Source organism: Rhipicephalus microplus, unplaced genomic scaffold (assembly GCF_043290135.1).
Source record: "Rhipicephalus microplus isolate Deutch F79 unplaced genomic scaffold, USDA_Rmic scaffold_378, whole genome shotgun sequence".
NCBI classification, from domain to species: Eukaryota; Metazoa; Arthropoda; class Arachnida; order Ixodida; family Ixodidae; genus Rhipicephalus; species Rhipicephalus microplus.
The window spans coordinates 17501-32500 of NW_027464942.1; the positions used below are offsets into that span (position 1 = coordinate 17501).

Sequence of the window (15000 nt, forward strand, 5' to 3'; positions counted from 1 at the left end):
CCGTGCTTTGCGGCATAGCACCGTGCGCAAAAACGGTGCGCATGCAAGAGGTGTCAGAGCTAGCGAACTTGTGCCACGAGCAACAGGTCACTAAAAGCCTATAGATGACGGTGTTGGAGGAAAAGAAAAATATCGAGAAAGCACTGCGGTGTGCCGTGCGTAGGGACGGGCGCGCGTGCCACATGCCGCCGAAATATGGGTGTCGGAGAAAACAGAGTGCCGCGCGTAACGAGGGGCGCGCGTGTTACAGAGAGATATGCCCAAACGCATGAAAGTGTACGCAGGTGTCCTAAGGCAGTTTTTTTTTTTTCCTCATTTTGATGTCGCCCCGGCTGACGCGGTTTTCGTTTTTCCGTGCCGCCCCGGCTGACGCGGTTTTCGTTTTTCCGTGCCGCCCCGGCTGACGCAGTTTTTGCGCCGCCCCGGCTGACGCGGTTTTCGCGCCGCCCCGGCTGACGCGGTTTTCGCGCCGCCCCGGCTGACGCGGTTTTTGCGTCGCCCCGGCTGACGCGGTTCGGACTTTGCACTTTTTGGCTCACCCCGGCTGGCGGCCCACTCACTCGATCGCCAGGTCTGTTTGCCCCGGTGGTTCCACCGCCAGGCTTAAGCGCGAACTTTTTTTGTTTGTTTTCTTTTGATTAAGCGCAAGCTTTTTTCTTTGTTTTCTTTTGATTAAGCGCGGGCTTTTTTCTTTGTTTTTTTTTTGATTTCGCCCCGGCAGACGCGGTTTTTGCGCCGCCCCGGCTGACGCGGTTTTTGCCGCCCCGGCTGACGCAGTTCGGACTTAGCACTTTTCGGCTGTGCCTGGCTGGCGGCCCACTCACTCGATCGCCATGTCTGTTTGCCACAGTTTTCCCGGTGGTGCCGCACCCGGGCTCGCCCCGGCTGACGCAGTTTTCGCGCCGCCCCGGCTGACGCGGTTTCGTGCCGCCCCGGCAGACGCGGTTTTCGCGCCGCCCCGGCTGACGCGGTTTCGTGCCGCCCCGGCAGACGCAGTTCGGACTTAGCACTTTTCGGCTGTGCCTGGCTGGCGGCCCACTCACTCAATCGCCATGTCTGTTTGCCACAGTTTTCCCGGTGGTGCCGCACCCGGGCTCGCCCCGGCTGACGCAGTTTTCGCGCCGCCCCGGCTGACGCGGTTTCGTGCCGCCCCGGCAGACGCGGTTTTCGCGCCGCCCCGGCTGACGCGGTTTCGTGCCGCCCCGGCAGACGCAGTTCGGACTTAGCACTTTTCGGCTGTGCCTGGCTGGCGGCCCACTCACTCGATCGCCATGTCTGTTTGCCACAGTTTTCCCGGTGGTGCCGCACCCGGGCTCGCCCCGGCAGACGCGTTTTTTTTTTTCTTTCGCCCCGGCTGACGCAGTTTTCGCGCCGCCCCGGCTGACGCGGTTTCGTGCCGCCCCGGCAGACGCGGTTTTTTGCGCCGCCCCGGCTGACGCGGTTTTTGCCGCCCCGGCTGACGCAGTTCGGACTTAGCACTTTTCGGCTGTGCCTGGCTGGCGGCCCACTCACTCGATCGCCATGTCTGTTTGCCACAGTTTTCCCGGTGGTGCCGCACCCGGGCTCGCCCCGGCTGACGCAGTTTTCGCGCCGCCCCGGCTGACGCGGTTTCGTGCCGCCCCGGCAGACGCGGTTTTCGCGCCGCCCCGGCTGACGCAGTTCGGACTTAGCACTTTTTGGGCTGAGCCTGGCTGGCGGCCCACTCACTCGATCGCCATGTCTGTTTGCCACAGTCTTCCCGGTGGTGCCGCACCCGGGCTCGCCCCGGCAGACGCGTTTTTTTTTCTTTCGCCCCGGCAGACGTGGTTCCCCCCCCCCCTTTTCGCTCGCCCCGGCTGACGAGGTTTTCGCGCCGCCCCGGCTGACGCAGTTTTCGCGCCGCCCCGGCTGACGCGGTTTTCGCGCCGCCCCGGCTGACGCGGTTTTTGCGTCGCCCCGGCTGACACGGTTCGGACTTTGCACTTTTCGGCTGTGCCTGGCTGGCGGCCCACTCACTCGATCGCCATGTCTGTTTGCCACAGTTTTCCCGGTGGTGCCGCACCCGGGCTCGCCCCGGCTGACGCAGTTTTCGCGCCGCCCCGGCTGACGCGGTTTCGTGCCGCCCCGGCAGACGCGGTTTTCGCGCCGCCCCGGCTGACGCGGTTTCGTGCCGCCCCGGCAGACGCAGTTCGGACTTAGCACTTTTCGGCTGTGCCTGGCTGGCGGCCCACTCACTCAATCGCCATGTCTGTTTGCCACAGTTTTCCCGGTGGTGCCGCACCCGGGCTCGCCCCGGCTGACGCAGTTTTCGCGCCGCCCCGGCTGACGCGGTTTCGTGCCGCCCCGGCAGACGCGGTTTTCGCGCCGCCCCGGCTGACGCGGTTTCGTGCCGCCCCGGCAGACGCAGTTCGGACTTAGCACTTTTCGGCTGTGCCTGGCTGGCGGCCCACTCACTCGATCGCCATGTCTGTTTGCCACAGTTTTCCCGGTGGTGCCGCACCCGGGCTCGCCCCGGCAGACGCGTTTTTTTTTTCTTTCGCCCCGGCTGACGCAGTTTTCGCGCCGCCCCGGCTGACGCGGTTTCGTGCCGCCCCGGCAGACGCGGTTTTTTGCGCCGCCCCGGCTGACGCGGTTTTTGCCGCCCCGGCTGACGCAGTTCGGACTTGGCACTTTTCGGCTGTGCCTGGCTGGCGGCCCACTCACTCGATCGCCATGTCTGTTTGCCACAGTTTTCCCGGTGGTGCCGCACCCGGGCTCGCCCCGGCTGACGCAGTTTTCGCGCCGCCCCGGCTGACGCGGTTTCGTGCCGCCCCGGCAGACGCGGTTTTCGCGCCGCCCCGGCTGACGCAGTTCGGACTTAGCACTTTTTGGGCTGAGCCTGGCTGGCGGCCCACTCACTCGATCGCCATGTCTGTTTGCCACAGTCTTCCCGGTGGTGCCGCACCCGGGCTCGCCCCGGCAGACGCGTTTTTTTTTCTTTCGCCCCGGCAGACGTGGTTCCCCCCCCCCCTTTTCGCTCGCCCCGGCTGACGAGGTTTTCGCGCCGCCCCGGCTGACGCAGTTTTCGCGCCGCCCCGGCTGACGCGGTTTCGTGCCGCCCCGGCTGACGCGGTTTTCGCGCCGCCCCGGCTGACGCGGTTTTTGCGTCGCCCCGGCTGACACGGTTCGGACTTTGCACTTTTCGGCTGTGCCTGGCTGGCGGCCCACTCACTCGATCGCCATGTCTGTTTGCCACAGTTTTCCCGGTGGTGCCGCACCCGGGCTCGCCCCGGCTGACGCAGTTTTCGCGCCGCCCCGGCTGACGCGGTTTCGTGCCGCCCCGGCAGACGCGGTTTTCGCGCCGCCCCGGCTGACGCGGTTTCGTGCCGCCCCGGCAGACGCAGTTCGGACTTAGCACTTTTCGGCTGTGCCTGGCTGGCGGCCCACTCACTCAATCGCCATGTCTGTTTGCCACAGTTTTCCCGGTGGTGCCGCACCCGGGCTCGCCCCGGCTGACGCAGTTTTCGCGCCGCCCCGGCTGACGCGGTTTCGTGCCGCCCCGGCAGACGCGGTTTTCGCGCCGCCCCGGCTGACGCAGTTTCGTGCCGCCCCGGCAGACGCAGTTCGGACTTAGCACTTTTCGGCTGTGCCTGGCTGGCGGCCCACTCACTCGATCGCCATGTCTGTTTGCCACAGTTTTCCCGGTGGTGCCGCACCCGGGCTCGCCCCGGCAGACGCGTTTTTTTTTTCTTTCGCCCCGGCTGACGCAGTTTTCGCGCCGCCCCGGCTGACGCGGTTTCGTGCCGCCCCGGCAGACGCGGTTTTTTGCGCCGCCCCGGCTGACGCGGTTTTTGCCGCCCCGGCTGACGCAGTTCGGACTTAGCACTTTTCGGCTGTGCCTGGCTGGCGGCCCACTCACTCGATCGCCATGTCTGTTTGCCACAGTTTTCCCGGTGGTGCCGCACCCGGGCTCGCCCCGGCTGACGCAGTTTTCGCGCCGCCCCGGCTGACGCGGTTTCGTGCCGCCCCGGCAGACGCGGTTTTCGCGCCGCCCCGGCTGACGCAGTTCGGACTTAGCACTTTTTGGGCTGAGCCTGGCTGGCGGCCCACTCACTCGATCGCCATGTCTGTTTGCCACAGTCTTCCCGGTGGTGCCGCACCCGGGCTCGCCCCGGCAGACGCGTTTTTTTTTCTTTCGCCCCGGCAGACGTGGTTCCCCCCCCCCTTTTCGCTCGCCCCGGCTGACGAGGTTTTCGCGCCGCCCCGGCTGACGCAGTTTTCGCGCCGCCCCGGCTGACGCGGTTTTCGCGCCGCCCCGGCTGACGCGGTTTTTGCGTCGCCCCGGCTGACACGGTTCGGACTTTGCACTTTTCGGCTGTGCCTGGCTGGCGGCCCACTCACTCGATCGCCATGTCTGTTTGCCACAGTTTTCCCGGTGGTGCCGCACCCGGGCTCGCCCCGGCTGACGCAGTTTTCGCGCCGCCCCGGCTGACGCGGTTTCGTGCCGCCCCGGCAGACGCGGTTTTCGCGCCGCCCCGGCTGACGCGGTTTCGTGCCGCCCCGGCAGACGCAGTTCGGACTTAGCACTTTTCGGCTGTGCCTGGCTGGCGGCCCACTCACTCAATCGCCATGTCTGTTTGCCACAGTTTTCCCGGTGGTGCCGCACCCGGGCTCGCCCCGGCTGACGCAGTTTTCGCGCCGCCCCGGCTGACGCGGTTTCGTGCCGCCCCGGCAGACGCGGTTTTCGCGCCGCCCCGGCTGACGCGGTTTCGTGCCGCCCCGGCAGACGCAGTTCGGACTTAGCACTTTTCGGCTGTGCCTGGCTGGCGGCCCACTCACTCGATCGCCATGTCTGTTTGCCACAGTTTTCCCGGTGGTGCCGCACCCGGGCTCGCCCCGGCAGACGCGTTTTTTTTTTCTTTCGCCCCGGCTGACGCAGTTTTCGCGCCGCCCCGGCTGACGCGGTTTCGTGCCGCCCCGGCAGACGCGGTTTTTTGCGCCGCCCCGGCTGACGCGGTTTTTGCCGCCCCGGCTGACGCAGTTCGGACTTAGCACTTTTCGGCTGTGCCTGGCTGGCGGCCCACTCACTCGATCGCCATGTCTGTTTGCCACAGTTTTCCCGGTGGTGCCGCACCCGGGCTCGCCCCGGCTGACGCAGTTTTCGCGCCGCCCCGGCTGACGCGGTTTCGTGCCGCCCCGGCAGACGCGGTTTTCGCGCCGCCCCGGCTGACGCAGTTCGGACTTAGCACTTTTTGGGCTGAGCCTGGCTGGCGGCCCACTCACTCGATCGCCATGTCTGTTTGCCACAGTCTTCCCGGTGGTGCCGCACCCGGGCTCGCCCCGGCAGACGCGTTTTTTTTTCTTTCGCCCCGGCAGACGTGGTTCCCCCCCCCCTTTTCGCTCGCCCCGGCTGACGAGGTTTTCGCGCCGCCCCGGCTGACGCAGTTTTCGCGCCGCCCCGGCTGACGCGGTTTCGTGCCGCCCCGGCTGACGCGGTTTTCGCGCCGCCCCGGCTGACGCGGTTTTTGCGTCGCCCCGGCTGACACGGTTCGGACTTTGCACTTTTCGGCTGTGCCTGGCTGGCGGCCCACTCACTCGATCGCCATGTCTGTTTGCCACAGTTTTCCCGGTGGTGCCGCACCCGGGCTCGCCCCGGCTGACGCAGTTTTCGCGCCGCCCCGGCTGACGCGGTTTCGTGCCGCCCCGGCAGACGCGGTTTTCGCGCCGCCCCGGCTGACGCGGTTTCGTGCCGCCCCGGCAGACGCAGTTCGGACTTAGCACTTTTCGGCTGTGCCTGGCTGGCGGCCCACTCACTCAATCGCCATGTCTGTTTGCCACAGTTTTCCCGGTGGTGCCGCACCCGGGCTCGCCCCGGCTGACGCAGTTTTCGCGCCGCCCCGGCTGACGCGGTTTCGTGCCGCCCCGGCAGACGCGGTTTTCGCGCCGCCCCGGCTGACGCGGTTTCGTGCCGCCCCGGCAGACGCAGTTCGGACTTAGCACTTTTCGGCTGTGCCTGGCTGGCGGCCCACTCACTCGATCGCCATGTCTGTTTGCCACAGTTTTCCCGGTGGTGCCGCACCCGGGCTCGCCCCGGCAGACGCGTTTTTTTTTTTCTTTCGCCCCGGCTGACGCAGTTTTCGCGCCGCCCCGGCTGACGCGGTTTCGTGCCGCCCCGGCAGACGCGGTTTTTTGCGCCGCCCCGGCTGACGCGGTTTTTGCCGCCCCGGCTGACGCAGTTCGGACTTAGCACTTTTCGGCTGTGCCTGGCTGGCGGCCCACTCACTCGATCGCCATGTCTGTTTGCCACAGTTTTCCCGGTGGTGCCGCACCCGGGCTCGCCCCGGCTGACGCAGTTTTCGCGCCGCCCCGGCTGACGCGGTTTCGTGCCGCCCCGGCAGACGCGGTTTTCGCGCCGCCCCGGCTGACGCAGTTCGGACTTAGCACTTTTTGGGCTGAGCCTGGCTGGCGGCCCACTCACTCGATCGCCATGTCTGTTTGCCACAGTCTTCCGGGTGGTGCCGCACCCGGGCTCGCCCCGGCAGACGCGTTTTTTTTTCTTTCGCCCCGGCAGACGTGGTTCCCCCCCCCCCCCTTTTCGCTCGCCCCGGCTGACGAGGTTTTCGCGCCGCCCCGGCTGACGCAGTTTTCGCGCCGCCCCGGCTGACGCGGTTTCGTGCCGCCCCGGCTGACGCGGTTTTCGCGCCGCCCCGGCTGACGCGGTTTTTGCGTCGCCCCGGCTGACACGGTTCGGACTTTGCACTTTTCGGCTGTGCCTGGCTGGCGGCCCACTCACTCGATCGCCATGTCTGTTTGCCACAGTTTTCCCGGTGGTGCCGCACCCGGGCTTGCCCCGGCAGACGCGTTTTTTTTTTCTTTCGCCCCGGCTGACGCAGTTTTCGCCCCGCCCCGGCTGACGCGGTTTCGTGCCGCCCCGGCAGACGCGGTTTTTTGCGCCGCCCCGGCTGACGCGGTTTTTGCCGCCCCGGCTGACGCAGTTCGGACTTTGCACTTTTTGGCTGAGCCTGGCTGGCGGCCCACTCACTCGATCGCCATGTCTGTTTGCCACAGTTTTCCCGGTGGTGCCGCACCCGGGCTCGCCCCGGCAGACGCGTTTTTTTTTTCTTCGCCCCGGCAGACGTGGTTCCCCCCCCCCCCTCCGTCTTTCTTTTTGTTTTTTTTTTTCGCCGCGGCTGAAGTGGATTTTTCGGTGCCTCGACGCCCCGGTAGTCGCGGTTTTTCCGTTTCCGCACGGCCCCGGCTGACGCTGCTCGGTCACAGTCGCCTTTTGTGAGGATTGCAGACTTCTTGAGCGCGGGTGTTTTTTTTTGTTGTTGTTGTTGTTTTATTACGCATTCGCTCCAGCAGACGCTGTTTAGACTTTTTGTTTCCTCTTTTATCCTGCGACGAGGTGACGAGGTTTATTCGGTGCCCCGCCGCCCCGGCTGAAGTGATTTTTCCTGTCCCGTGCCGCCCCGGCTGACGCGGTTGGGACTTCGCGTTTGTTCGGCCGCCACGGGTTTTGGCGCACTCGCTCGGTTGCTTGTTGTTGCCACTTGTTGCGAACCCAGGTTTCTTGAGCGAGCGCGGGCGTTTTTTCTTCCTTTCTTTCTTTGTTCTATGTGTTAGCGAATCGGCCTTTAATATCACACGAGGACTCACAACCAACAATTTTCAGTTTGAAGTGTAAAAAATCTGCAGGTGTTGACGTAACTGACTTGCCCCGTACCCTTGAGTACATCCATGAAGTTCTCGTAGTACTACTAAATCGCATTATTCCAAGTGGAGAAATTCCCATAAACTTGCAAACCTCTACACGAAAATCGGTGCGCGTGATAAAGTTGAAAATTATCGTCCGATATCAAATGTGCCTTCTATAACACAAATTCTAGGAAAAAAAAAAAAACACTTGTTCGCCGTTTTCTGCGCCGTGACTGGCAGCACTCCGGCGAAGCGAAACGGGGTCGATTCGAGCACGATATCGGCGTCTTTCGACGTGCTCGCCGGCGACCGTCGCACGAGTACGTCGCACGAGCGCGTCTGCCGGGGCGCCGTTTGCGAAGCCGACGCAAAAGTGGGAACCGCCGCTCGGATGATCGCCGCTTTCGGCAGAGTGAGTGTTGGCACTCCGGGGAAGCGAAACAGCGTGAATGCGCCCACGAAATCGGCGTATTTTGAAGTGCCCGCCGGCGACCGTCGCACGAGTACGGTAAACCGCGTCAGCCGGGGCGTAGTTCGGGACGCCGACGAAAAAGTGGGAAGCGCAACTCGGATCTTCGCCGTTTTTGCAGGAGTGAGTGGCGGCCCTCCTGCGAGACCAAGAAGCATCGATTCGTGCACGAATTCGGCGCCTTTCGACGTGATCGCCGGCGACCGTCGCTCGAGTAGGGCAAACCGCGTCTGCCGGGGCGGGCTTCGGGACGCCGATGCGAAAGTGGGAAACGCTGCTCGGATGTTCGCCGTTTTTGGCCGAGTGAGTGCTGGCACTCGGGCGAAGCCAAACGGGGCCGATTACGGCACGATATCGGCGTCTTTCGACGTGCCCGGCGGCGACCGTCGCACGAGTACGGTAAACCGCGTCAGCCCGGGCGGAGTTCGGGACGGCGATGCGAAAGTGGAGAACGCCGCTCGGATCTTCGCCGTTTTTGGAGGAGTGAGTGGCGGCACTCCGGAGAAGCCAAGGAGCGCCAATTAGCGCACGATATCGGCGTCTTTCGACGCGCTCGCCGGCGACCGTCGCACGAGTAGGGCAAACCGCGTCTGCCGGGGCGGGGTTTACGACGCCGACGCAAAAGTGGGAACCGCCGCTCGGATGTTGGCCGTTTTTGGCAGAGTGAGTGCTGGCACACCGGCGACGCGAAAGAGCGCGAAAGCGCCCACGAAAGTGGCGTATTTGGACGTGCTTGACGGCGACCGCTGCAGGAGTACGAAAAACCACGTCAGCCGGGGCGAGCGACCCACGGCGGTCTGGGTGCTTATCGCTGCTATTATAGGGGCACCCCGGCAGACGCAGAAAAAAAAAATTTTTTTTCGACCTTCTTTTTTGCTGGTCGAGCTCGGGTAACCCAGGTCGCAATGGGAGCCGCGCACGAAAGCGGCGTCGCGAGACGCGTTCGCGGTCGCTAGTCGCACGAGCTCGGCAACCGCGTCAGCCGGCGCGGAGTTCGGGATGCCGACGGCTAAGTGGGTACCGCTGCTCGGATGTTCGCCGTTTTTGGCCGAGTGAGTGCTGGCACTCCGGCGAAGCGAAACGGGGCCGATTCGGGCACGATATCGGCGTATTTCGACGTGCTCGCCGGCGACCGTCGCACGAGTACGGCAAAGCGCGTCTGCCGGGGCGAGGTTTGCGATGCCGACGAAAAAGTGGGAAGCGCCGCTCGGATCTTCGCCGTTTTTGCAGGAGTGAGTGGCGGCCCTCCTGCGAGACCAAGAAGCATCGACTCGCGCACGATATCGGTGTCTTTCGACGTGCCCGCCGGCCACCGCCGCACGAGTACGGCAAACCGCGTATGCCGGGGCGGGGTTGGCGACGCCGACGCAAAAGTGGGAACCGCCACTAGGATGTTCGCCGTTTTTGGCAGAGTGAGTGCTGGCACTCCGGCGAAGCGAAAGAGCGCGAATGCGCCCACGAAAGTGGCGTGTTTGGACGTGCTTGACGACGACCACCGCAGGAAAACGAAAAACCACGTCAGCCGGGGCGAGCGACCCATGGCGGTCTGGGTGCTTATCGCTGCTATTATAGGGGCACCCCGGCAGACGCAAAAAAAAAAAAATTTTTTTCGACATTCTTTTTTGCTCGTCGACCTCGGGTGACCCAGGTCGCAGTGGGAGCCGCGCACGAAAGCGGCGTCGCGAGACGGCTTCGCGGTCGCTAGTCGCACGAGCTCGGCAACCGCGTCTGCCGGGGCGGAGTTCGGGACGCCGACGGCTAAGTGGGAACCGCCGCTCGGATGTTCGCCGTTTGTGGCCGAGTGAGTGCTGGCACTCCGGCGAAGCCAAACGGGGCCGATTCCGGCACGATATCGGCGTCTTTCTACGTGCTCGCCGGCGACCGTCGCACGAGTACGGCAAAGTGCGTCTGCCGGGGCGGGGTTTGCGACGCGTACGCAATAGTGAGAACCGTCGCTCGGATGTTCGTCGTCTTTCGCCGAGCCAGTGCTGGCACTCCGGCGAAGCCGAACGGAGCCGATTCGGGCACGATATCGGCGTCTTTCCACGTGCTCGCCGGCGACCGTCGCACGAGTACGGTAAACCGCGTCAGCCGGGGCGGAGTTCGGGACGCCGATGCGAAAGTGGGAAGCGCCGCTCGGATCTTCGCCGTTTTTGGAGGAGTCAGTGGCGGCACTCCGGTGAAGCCAAGGTGCGCCAATTCGCGCACGATATCGGCGTCTTTCGACGTGCCCGCCGGCCACCGTCGCACGAGTACGGCAAACCTCGTCTGCCGGGGCGGGGTTTGCGACGCCGACGCAAAAGTGGGAACCGCCGCTCGGATGTTCGCCGTTTTTGGCAGAGTGAGTGCTGGCACTCCGGCGAAGCGAAAGAGCGTGAATGCGCCCACGAAAGTAGCGTATTTGGACGTGCTTGACGGCGACCGCCGCAGGAGTACGAAAAACCACGTCAGCCGGGGCGAGCGACCCACGGCGGTCTGGGTGCTTATCGCTGCTATTATAGGGGCACCCCGGCAGACGCAGAAAGAAAAAAAAAAATGGGGACATGGCGTGCGTCACCGTGCGGCTTCGCAGCGTTGCCGAAGTCGCCGAGCCCTTCGACTGAGCCGAACGGCGGACAGGGAACGTTGGTCGGCCGTTCTAACCTGTCGGTGCCACGCCGAGACGTCGTTAAGGAAAACCGCGTCGTGGGCCTCTACGACGCCGTCGAGTCGTTGTACGTTTGGTGTCCAGCGTGTCGGCGGCGAGTAGCGGACACGTCGTTCACGACTTCGGTCTTTCGCAGTCGACGCGAACTTGCGGAGAGTCGTGGTGCCTCACGTTTTCGGCAGAAACCGCGGCGGAATTTTCCCGTGCGTGCGCGCACGACCTCGGTGCTGTGCCGTCAGCGTAGTGTTGCACAAACTCGTGGCCTACCCAAGGTGCGGTACGTTTGCGGCCGTATCCTCGGTGGGAATTTCGTGAGTAGGGTCGCAAATTCTACGACCTCGGCGGGTTTGAGAGCGACGTAGACTTGTGGCACGCTCAACGTGCCACACGTTTCGGGGCACACCCGCGGTGAAATTTTCTCGAGTACGCTCGTATTAGTGCCCAAGGAGGTCTGGGTACTTATCGCTGCTATTATGTGGGGGTTCTCGTGAGCGGCGTACGCGAAAGCGACCGGGTGTCTGATATGCGGCGGGCTTCGGCCTCGTCAAGCGTGTCCTCGGGTCTGCTCCAGGGGAATCCACGGCAGTCGTCTGCAGCCTCATCCGCTTGATGCGTTAGGGGCTGGTTGTCGGACGGTGCCGTTTTACCACGATATCGAGGTGTGTTCCGTGTCGTCCTCGGGCGATTCAGATGCGAAAGCGCCGAAGACGCGGGCGTGACCCGTCGTCTGGCGGCTTTGCAGTCTCGGCTCCGTTGCTAGTTCCGGCCGGTCCACCGACAGTGCAGCGGGCTTGGGCAACCCGCACGGCGCGACCGAGTCGATGCAACGAAAAAGAGCGAGCATGAACGTGCTTCTTGCCGCACGGCTCCCACTCGTCTTTCGGGAAGGTTGTGCCGTAGCGAGCTCGAACGCCGTCATCTCGGAGTGCAAAATAAGCGTGTTGGGGCGCCTGAAGGTGGCCTCCGCCGCACACAGACTGCGTCCGGCCCGCCGAAGGCGAGGACGGACGCGCAGTCGAACGATTACCTGGTTGATCCTGCCAGTAATCATATGCTTGTCTCAAAGATTAAGCCATGCATGTCTAAGTACATGCCGAAATAAGGCGAAACCGCGAATGGCTCATTAAATCAGTTATGGTTCCTTAGATCGTTTCTTCCTACTTGGATAACTGTGGCAATTCTAGAGCTAATACATGCAGTGAGCCTGGAGCCCTTTGGGTAACGGGTGCTTTTATTAGACCAAGATCGATCGGGTTTCGGCCCGTATTGTGTGGTGACTCTGGATAACTTTGTGCTGATCGCATGGCCACGAGCCGGCGACGTTTCTTTCAAGTGTCTGCCTTATCAACTTTCGATGGTAGGTTACTTGCTTACCATGGTTGTTACGGGTAACGGAGAATCAGGGTTCGATTCCGGAGAGGGAGCCTGAGAAACGGCTACCACATCCAAGGAAGGCAGCAGGCGCGCAAATTACCCACTCCCGGCACGGGGAGGTAGTGACGAAAAATAACAATACGGGACTCTTTTGAGGCCCCGTAATTGAAATGAGTACACTCTAAATCCTTTAACGAGGATCAATTGGAGGGCAAGTCTGGTGCCAGCAGCCGCGGTAATTCCAGCTCCAATAGCGTATACTAAAGCTGCTGCGGTTAAAAAGCTCGTAGTTGGATCTCAGTTCCAGACGAGTAGTGCATCTACCCGATGCGACGGCTCGGACTGAACATCATGCCGGTTCTTTCTTGGTGCACTTCATTGTGTGCCTCGAGATGGCCGGTGCTTTTACTTTGAAAAAATTAGAGTGCTCAACGCAGGCGAGTCGCCTGAATAAACTTGCATGGAATAATAGAACAAGACCTCGTTTCTGTTCTGTTGGTTTTTGGAATACGAGGTAATGATTAAGAGGGACGGACGGGGGCATTCGTATTGCGGCGCTAGAGGTGAAATTCTTGGACCGTCGCAAGACGAACTACTGCGAAAGCATTTGCCAAGAATGTTTTCATTGATCAAGAACGAAAGTCAGAGGTTCGAAGGCGATCAGATACCGCCCTAGTTCTGACCATAAACGATGCCAACCAGCGATCCGCCTGAGTTACTCAAATGACTCGGCGGGCAGCTTCCGGGAAACCAAAGTATTTGGGTTCCGGGGGAAGTATGGTTGCAAAGCTGAAACTTAAAGGAATTGACGGAAGGGCACCACCAGGAGTGGAGCCTGCGGCTTAATTTGACTCAACACGGGAAAACTTACCCGGCCCGGACACTGGGAGGATTGACAGATTGAGAGCTCTTTCTTGATTCGGTGGATGGTGGTGCATGGCCGTTCTTAGTTGGTGGAGCGATTTGTCTGGTTAATTCCGATAACGAACGAGACTCTAGCCTATTAAATAGGTGCGGGGTTCCCAGCACCTTACAACCTTCTTAGAGGGACAAGCGGCTCCTAGCCGCACGAAACAGAGCAATAACAGGTCTGTGATGCCCTTAGATGTCCGGGGCCGCACGCGCGCTACACTGAAGGAAGCAGCGTGTCTTTATCCCTGTCTGAAAAGACTGGGTAACCCGTGGAACTTCTTTCGTGATTGGGATAGGGGCTTGCAATTGTTCCCCTTGAACGAGGAATTCCCAGTAAGCGCGAGTCATAAGCTCGCGTTGATTACGTCCCTGCCCTTTGTACACACCGCCCGTCGCTACTACCGATTGAATGATTTAGTGAGGTCTTCGGACCGATGTCCGGCGCGGCCTTTCGGTTGCGCCGGTCTGTTGGAAAGATGACCAAACTTGATCATTTAGAGGAAGTAAAAGTCGTAACAAGGTTTCCGTAGGTGAACCTGCGGAAGGATCATTAACGGATTGTGAAGGGTGAGCGCCTCAGCTGCGTCTGCGCCCGACACTTTCTGCCGCTGACCCCGTTTGGACGCGGGGTCGGCTTTTCCCCACGGGGCTGCCTGAATGTGGAGCGGCACACCCCGTGACAAATTGTTGCGCCCAGCGGACGCCAACACCGCGACCTTGGACGGTCGGCCAGGTGGCGGACGCGGGTACAAACGGCGCAACGCACTCATAGGTCGGCTTTCGACCCGCCACTGCACCGTGGCTCGAAGCGCTCGAAATGCGCGACCCGACCGCTGCGGGACCGCCTAGTACTGTAAACAGGAGCGGCGGAGCGCGAACGGCGAGTCGTGGTTACGTCGGTAGAAGGCGAGGCTGCGCGTTCCCGAAACGCCAGCCGAGTGCCCTCCCGACCGTTCGAGCGTGCAAGAACGAGACCCGACAATCGCGCGGCGACTGCCAAGTACGAGAGGAACGGCACAAGCGTCGGCGGTCGGTCAAGGAACTGGCGATGTGACGGGTCCGCTGTGCACCAGTGCATACCGTCCCGCCGTCCGCGGCAAGCGCCTCCGCGTCCTCGGGTGACGGAGGCTGCCGGTCGGTTCTTGCAGGCGAGGGATCTCGCTGGCACCGGTTCGCGTTGACGCGCGGCCGGTCATGGCACGGCGATGCGACGGCCGAGGTGCGCAGTACTCGATGGAGGAACCGCACGCTCCGATGACCGTCCCGCCCTCCGCGGCGTATGCGTACCGACCGTAATGGTTGCAGCAGCGCCGGCCGGCTTTTGAATTCGCCACACGAAACACGGTGCGAGATCGCGGTTAGGGGAGCGTCGACGTTGCCAGGCGTTTTGCTTGCTGCCGAGGGAAAGGCGGCACGGCCACGTCGCGCTCGTCGCGATTAGCGGGTCTGCGCGCTTTGGGAAGGTGCCGCAACGACTTGCCGAAAGAGGAAGCACGGAAGAACGAGGGACTTGGACGTCCCGACAATTGAACGCACTTGCGGCCAGGCCCTTGCTGGCTTCGTTCTTCCGCCTCGAGTAGGCTCGTACGCGGCTCCGGCGCCGAAAGTGGTCCTTGGCACCGACTTCGGTGGACGTGGGAAGTGCCGCGCAAGTACGGCGCGCCTGGCTCCACCTGTTGGCTAAAGTAGGCAGCCGGATCGGCATTTTGGTGTGCGGTGGCAAACCGTGGATGCGAAAAAAGCTTGTGCGATTTCGTGGAACAAAAAGCGGGGGTCCCCCTTTTTATGCGGAGGAGACCGACCCGCCTGCCGTGGTGAACCGCGACGCCACGGTAAAAACGGGAGAGGCTTGTCGATGGGACCGTGCATCCCGCGCTCCACGGAGGCCGGGAGGCGGCCGCCCGAGGAAATGTGTAGCCGTCGAGGCCCGCATCTGCGTGCA

The 15000-nt window shown here is 62.8% G+C and overlaps 1 non-coding gene across 1 annotated transcript; it reads left to right on the forward strand.

Annotated features, from left to right (window-relative positions):
- The first annotated feature begins 11796 nt into the window (after positions 1–11796).
- LOC142794140 (small subunit ribosomal RNA) lies at positions 11797–13611 on the forward strand. Its single transcript, XR_012892100.1, has one exon. It is a non-coding gene; the product is annotated as a small subunit ribosomal RNA (ribosomal RNA).
- The last annotated feature ends 1389 nt before the right edge of the window (positions 13612–15000 follow it).